The following is a 7,221-nucleotide window of genomic DNA, read 5'->3' as shown; positions in this document are numbered from 1 at the left end:
TTTGTGTCCCCATGTCTTAAGAGATAAAGACATTTGCTTCTTCTGTATATGGAGAGGATACCTGTCCACAGAGGGTTTTATTGCCTGCTTCAGGGGAGAAACTCAGAGAGACCTTGTTGTTTCTATTTTCTCAATGCCAAAGTGCCATATTTTGAGGCAGCATGTCCTGAACTCTCATCAGACGCCATTCATCTCACAAAATTTTTTGCTTTGGAAAATGTATTAATAGTTAATTTTTCTTAAAATATGTTATTCCTGGCCAGGTGCAGTGGCTCATGCCTGTAATCCCAGCACTTTGGGAGGCCGAGGTGGGTGGATCACGAGGTCAGGCCAACATAGTGAAACCCTGTCCCTACTAAAAATACAAAAAAAAAAAAAAAAAAAAAAAAAAATTGTGGTGGTGTCTACCTGTAATCCCAGCTACTTGGGAGGTTGAGGTAGGAGAATCATCTGAACCCTGGAGGCGGAGGTTGCAGTGAACTGAGATAGCGCCAGTGCACTCCAGCCTGGTGACAGCGCAAGACTCCGTCTCGGGAAAAAAAAAATGTTATTCCTGTTAACATGTAATTGGTCTATCCCTATGATTATTTTTTCATGAACTAATAAATACTTTAAAATTTTCTCTCTCTTAATTTCTAATATGAGGAATATCAATAAATAAACTCACACAAGTAAGAGCTATTTGGTGTCTTAATAACTAATTAAAATGTAAAAGGGCCCTGAGACTAAAAAATTTGGGCAGGTGATCTGAATTGTAAATCAAAAGCAATAATTAAAGAATTCTTGGGTGGGTCTTTTAGACAATGCTGTAGCAGAACACTGAAAAATCATTGTGGTCCTTTTGCCTTGTTTCCCGTAATTATTCTTAGCAATACTGGAGCCAGAATTTGAGTCCAAACAATCTGGCTCAGTTATCTATACTTTTAACCACTAACCCATTTTACGTGTACAAGAAACATGTACATTAAATAAATAGAAGCATCAAATTCAAACATAAAATTCTGCTTTCCTAGAAAACTTAGAGCAAACGGTAAGGTAAAATAAAAAAGAAAGAAAGAAAGAAAAATCTCGTTCATGGATCCAGCCTTACCATGGATCCAATGGGTCACTTAAAACTGCTTAGATTTCAAATCCCTAAAATTTTTCCAATCTTATGCAATGCATCCACTAACAGAGTTGGTGATTAAGAAAGTACTTCTGTTAACATGGGAGGACTAGAGTTCTCAGAAATGTTAAGATTTAACAAGTCTTAACAAAGCATTTTCCTACCCAGAGGAGCTTGCCTTGAGAGCAGAAAATAAATGCTTTAGGGGTGAGTGGTGTTCACTTTCAGAATGAGAAAGCTTTTGACCAGTTTCATGGGACTATCCTGTGCTACTGCTATGGGATGGGGCAGATTGGTATGGAGACTAATCCTTCCTGACCTCTTGAATGTTAAGCCTACAACGTAAAACAGGAGAATCAATTGCACTTAACATGTGTTAACATCTGAACAAACAGGTCACCAAATTGTCCGACTTAAAATGCAATTAACATATAGACAATGATTGGTCATGAAATGGTCTCCTCTTTCACAAAGGCCAAGGACAGAGTATTTGACACTAAAATCTCCACTCAGATGGGTAAATTTCAGACCCCCCTTCCTCCCAGGAGGTGGTCAAAGAAAAAAAGATTTCCTGAAATCTGCACATTCTCAAGGTTACTGAGCTTTGCTAAGCAACAAGAAGATCCAGGAAGTTGTCAATTTAGTCATCAAAATGAAAATGACAAATTAAAAATGTTCCATATGCTGGAATAGGCATTGAAATTTAAAAAATGACATTAGAAGACCAAGAAATAGAAACAAGTGTCTAACATTACTTGAACTATGATAACAGTGAAACTGCAAATCAGTAGGGAAAGGATATACCATGAGAAGTGTTAGAATTGTTGGTTAATATTTTCTTGAAATAAAATGTTATATCCCTACCTCACAACAAATAACAACAAATTCTGAGATACAAGTATAAGACAAATGCTTAATATAATTGGCTTTATTGCAAAAAGAAGAAAAGAAAGAAAAGGAGAGAAAAGGAGACAGAGAGGGAGGGAGGGAAGAAGGAAGGAAGAAAGGAAAGAAGAAAAAAATAAGAAATTTTAAACTAAATGGAAAAATATTGCTAACATTTATATCAGCATTACTCTTATTAATATATAAAGAATTCTAACAAATTAAATGAAAGACATACAACCATACAAAGACAAGCAAAAGATACATAGAGGCTATTCATAAAATAAATTAAAGTGACCTTTAAATATGTGAATACATCTTCAATATCTCTAATGACAAAAACCACAATTACTTTTGCACTAACCTAATAAATAAATGCAAATTAAAATAACACAATCAGATATCTTTTTTTTTCTTCTACATTGGCAAATCGTTTTGTTTTTTATTGTAAGCACGTAATTCTAAATTCTGAAGAGAGTATATTTAGGTGGTGTGGCCTTCAGGAAGTGATTGAGTCCAGAGGGCTCTCCCCATATGAAAGTGATGAGGTATATACCCTTACAGAAGGGCTTGACAGACGAAGATTGTCCCTTTTTGCCCTTCTGCTATGTGAGGACATAGTGTTCTCCTACGGAGGACACAGCGTTTAAGTCACTATCTTGGAAGCAGAGAGTGCCCCCTCAACAGACAATGAACTTGGACTTTGGGCCTTGATACTGGACTTTCCATCCCCTAGAACTGTGAGAAATTTCCATTCTTTATAAACTGTTCAGCATATGGTGTTTTGTTATAGTGGCACAAGACAGACTAAGAGATAAAGAAGAGTCCATGCTGTTATACTGTTGGAGGAGTATAAAATTGTATAACCACTGTGTAAGGAAATGTATCAATATATATCAAACACCTTTAGAAAGAACATACCTTTTAATTAACAATCTGCTTCTAAGATTTTAACCTAAAATAATTTATTAGTATGCTTACAAAGGGTTTGGAGGGAAATCTATAATTTAATGCTTCAGTAGGGAGACTGGTTACATGAATTACATTACAAAGGCACAATAGAATATTGTCACAATTAAACACTATGATAAAGATATCTGTTTTTACAAAGAATTGATATTAAAAATACATATTTTTGTGAAAACACACGGGATTAAATATGGTGCATATAGGATTATCCTAACATAAAGAAAAAATATATATGTGTAAGTCTGAATAGTAATACCCCCAAATATAAACAGTGGTTATTTTTAAGAATTGAAATTTTGGTGATTTTTACTTTCTTTTTGCCTACTTCATTTTATAATTTTTGCTCAATAACCATGTACTACTTATGTTATTTTAAAACACTTAAAGAAAGGCTGAAAAATTTTAGCTCCAATAGTAATTTTTAAACATACACTTTAATTTAGACAAGTGTTAAATTTACAGAAAAAAATTGTGAAGGTAATCTAAACAGAATTCTCATAAACCTCACACCCAACTTACTATATTATCAACTTACATTGCTATGGTACATTTGTCACAATTAATGAAACAACATTAATATATTACCTTTAACCAAAGTCCATACTTTATTCAGATTCCCTTAGTTTGCACTTAATTTCTTTTTCTGTTCCAGGGTGTCCCCTTCAGGATACCATATTACACTTAGTCACCATGTCTCCTTAGGATCCTTTTGGCTGTGACAATCTCAGACTTTCCTTGTTTGTAATTGCCTTGACAGTTTTGAGAAGTACTGGTCAGGAATTTTCTAGAATATTCCTTAATTGGTATTTGTCTTATGCTTTTCTCATGATTAGACTGAGGTTATGAGTTTTGGGAAAGAAGACCACAAAGGTAAAGTGCCATTCTCATCACATCATATCAAGGGTACATACTGTCAACATGACATCAATATTGACATTCTCCTTGATCCCCTGTCTGAGGTAGTGTCCATCAGTTTTCTCCCCTGTAAAGTCACACCCTTTCTTCCCCCTTACCAACTTCGCTCTTTGCAAGGAGGTTACTAGGCAGAGCCCACACCATTTTTTTTTTTTCTTTTTTCGGAGTCTCGCTCTGTCACCCAGGCTGGAGTGCAATGGCGCAATCTCGGCTCACCGCAACCTCTGCCTCCCGGGTTCAAGCAAGTAGCTAGAATGACAGGGGCCCACCACCAGGCCCAGCTAATTTTTATTTTATTTTATTTTACTTTTTTATTTTTAGTAGAGAGGGGGTTTCACCATGTTGGCCAGGTTGGTCTCTTTGGCCAGGCTCGTCTCGAATGCCTGACCTCGTGATCCTCCCCGCCTTGACCTCTCAAAGTGCTGGGATTACAGGCATGAGCCACTGTACCCAGCTGCACAGCCCATACTTTAAGGCGTGGGTGGTTCTGTTCCACCTCTGTGAGAGTGAAATATCTACATAAATTATTTGGAGTTCTTCTGAATGGGAAATTTGCCTTTTATATGTATCTTTTTAACCATTTGTTTATATTAGTATTGACTTTCATCAGATATTTATTCTATACCTTAGGTTATAATCCATAACCACCCTATTTTGTTGTTCAGATTGCTTCAGTATTTTGGCTAGTGGGAATGCTTTCAGTTGGCTCTTTGTGACTCCTTGACATATGCCCATCATGTACATGTCTGTGTATGTGTGTGTTTGAGAACTTTCTTACTCTCTGGCACTACAGGATGCTCCACACTCATATTGTATATTTGCTGCCCCAATTCTAGACTCAGCCATTTCTTCAAGAAGGCCTGTTTCCTTTTATAAGAAAATGGTATTAGAAATCAATATGTAAGCTCTAGGTGTGCTTGTTGCTACTAGAGTGTTATCGTTTCTAGGCCATCTCAGCTGACAGAACAAGGGAATGTATGTGTGTATACTAGCCCAAGTACATACACAGATCTATAAATACCTCTATTAACCATGTGTGTTTATCTGAAGCAAAACATGAACTCATGCTCATGTTTCCAAATCAAATCATTCTTACCACATGGATTTTTCTAGCCTCCTCCACTTGCTTACCTGTAACCTCTCACTCCAACAGAGACATCTGGCTGTCACCAACTACCATTCATTTGTTTAATTGTTTGATTTCAGTTTACATGTATAGAAATGTTTGTTTTGTTTTGTTTTGTTTTTTGAGATGGAGTCTCACTGTCACCCAGGTGCTGGAGTTCTGTGGCATGATCTTGGTTCACTGCAACTTCTGCCTCCCAGGTTCAAGCGATTCTCGTGCCTCAGCCTCCCAAGTGGCTGGGATTACATGTTAGAATTGTTTATCTGTACACCTATGGGAAACACCTTTATCAACTAAACTCTTATATACAGCTCTTTTTTGCCTTGATTCTTACAAAGTCCACCCATTTTCAAAGTTAGGTCAGCTCCATTTTCTCCAATCTCCTTTAGTGAAGCCAATTCAAACCTTTGTACTACAGTTATTCATTTATCGTAATCTGCATTCCATTCTACTACTACTAATAATAAAATCTTAATCAGATGACTTGTCAGTTGTCCACTACTCTGAATGCCAGCTCCACTGGGCTGAACAGCTAGTCCATTAGGCACGTCTAGAGTTAACAGGTAACCCTTTGAAGGTCTGCTGAGGATTCCATAGACTAGAGATGTACAAGATGGGGTTATAGAAGCAGACTGTCCATCAAAGATTTTCTTCTTGGAAAACAGTGTGGGATTAAGCCTCTTGCTCAGCTTGTTAGGGACTCCCTTCTCCCTCCATTGCTAAAAGCAAATTAAATCAATGAAAGCTTCCTCAGTAAAGAGCTGGAGTAAGGATTGGGTAAGAGGAAAGCAGTGAGCATTCCTGGCATTTACCCACTCTACAAAGGGCTGTGTTGCTGGGGCTCTACATTCAGACACTAATGAGTCTTTGCTGTTGAATAGTTTTGGCTCCCTCTACCCTTTCCTTTGTGCCTGCCCATAAAGACAGTTGGAAAGCTTGCCACCACCACCACCACCACTACCACTCCAGAAATGGCATTTCTTCTGTCAGAAAGAATGAACAGCATTGGTTACTGTAACCATCGCCGTTGATCTCCCATTCCACTATCCCTGGAAAAAAATGCAAATATGAATATTACTATTAGGCACAAAAAAATTGACCATAAAGAAAAAGCCTTCTGTCAGTTATTTTGGTTGTATTTATTTAGCTCAATAAGATGCAACATTTTAGTTGTTTTTGTTTCTTTCTTTGCTCTTACTCCTTCTCCTCCTCTTTCCCCTTTATCTCCTACTGAGATAATCCAGATAATCAGGAAGTTGGTTCTTTTTATGGAATGAATTTATACAATTATTTCACTCTTACTGGGAAATTTTCAAAACCTTTAGCTAATTAATACTAAATCTGTGGAATAATTAAGAGGACAGATTCTGTATATTTTCCATAGTGGTAGTGCTTTAAATGTGAAATTAACATGTCTTTTTTCTCTCCTTCCACTTTGCTCTGCTGCTGCCTTGTAACATTCCTTCAGGAATGTAAAGTTCCTGTCATTTTCAAGGAATCACATAGCCTTCAGATACTGCCTTTGGAGTCTCCACTTTGCTCACACAATTATAAAACTCTCCAGTGAACATTGCGTATTTTCTGTATTTTCGTTACTGCCTTTAACAAAGGGGGCTATCATGAGGAAATGCGGACTTTCTCTTGCAATTTATGTGTGCGTGTGTGTGCGACAGGGAAATAAATTAGAGGTTAGACATCCCTGCCTTGAATACTTATTCTAATGAAGTTACAACTGTGTGTGTTTGGCAGACATGTATAGTATTCATGCTGAATAAGAGGCTATACAAATTACAGTTTTGCATAAATGAATAATTTCATATATGTTGATAATTCATGCACTGTCAAGTGATCCAAAGAACACTGATGCTTTCCAAGTTTTTTTTGTTCCTCCTCTTGCTCAAAGGGACATGATTAGATACTTTCTTTAATATGAGAGGAGAATGAAACAAACCCTCCGCCTCACACACATCCCACAACTTGACAGACTGTAGCGTTGACCTTCAACATGTGCCTGCTTTTTGTGCCTGGGCAGACCAGAACACCGTTATTTCTTCTTCTCCCTATGGAAAGACTGGCAAATGTTACCCAGATGAAAGAAGAGAAGATTCTATTAAATGTGGTCTATAGCTAATTCCACCAGGCAGCATTGTGATACTTTAGCCAAGGAAGCATTGTTCATGGTTTCCTACAGTCATCTTTTCTCCAGAGTCCCTCAAATTGG

The sequence above is a fragment of the Chlorocebus sabaeus genome, chromosome 10, assembly GCF_047675955.1.
Source record: "Chlorocebus sabaeus isolate Y175 chromosome 10, mChlSab1.0.hap1, whole genome shotgun sequence".
NCBI classification, from domain to species: domain Eukaryota; kingdom Metazoa; phylum Chordata; class Mammalia; order Primates; family Cercopithecidae; genus Chlorocebus; species Chlorocebus sabaeus.
This window is presented reverse-complemented; position numbering follows the sequence as displayed.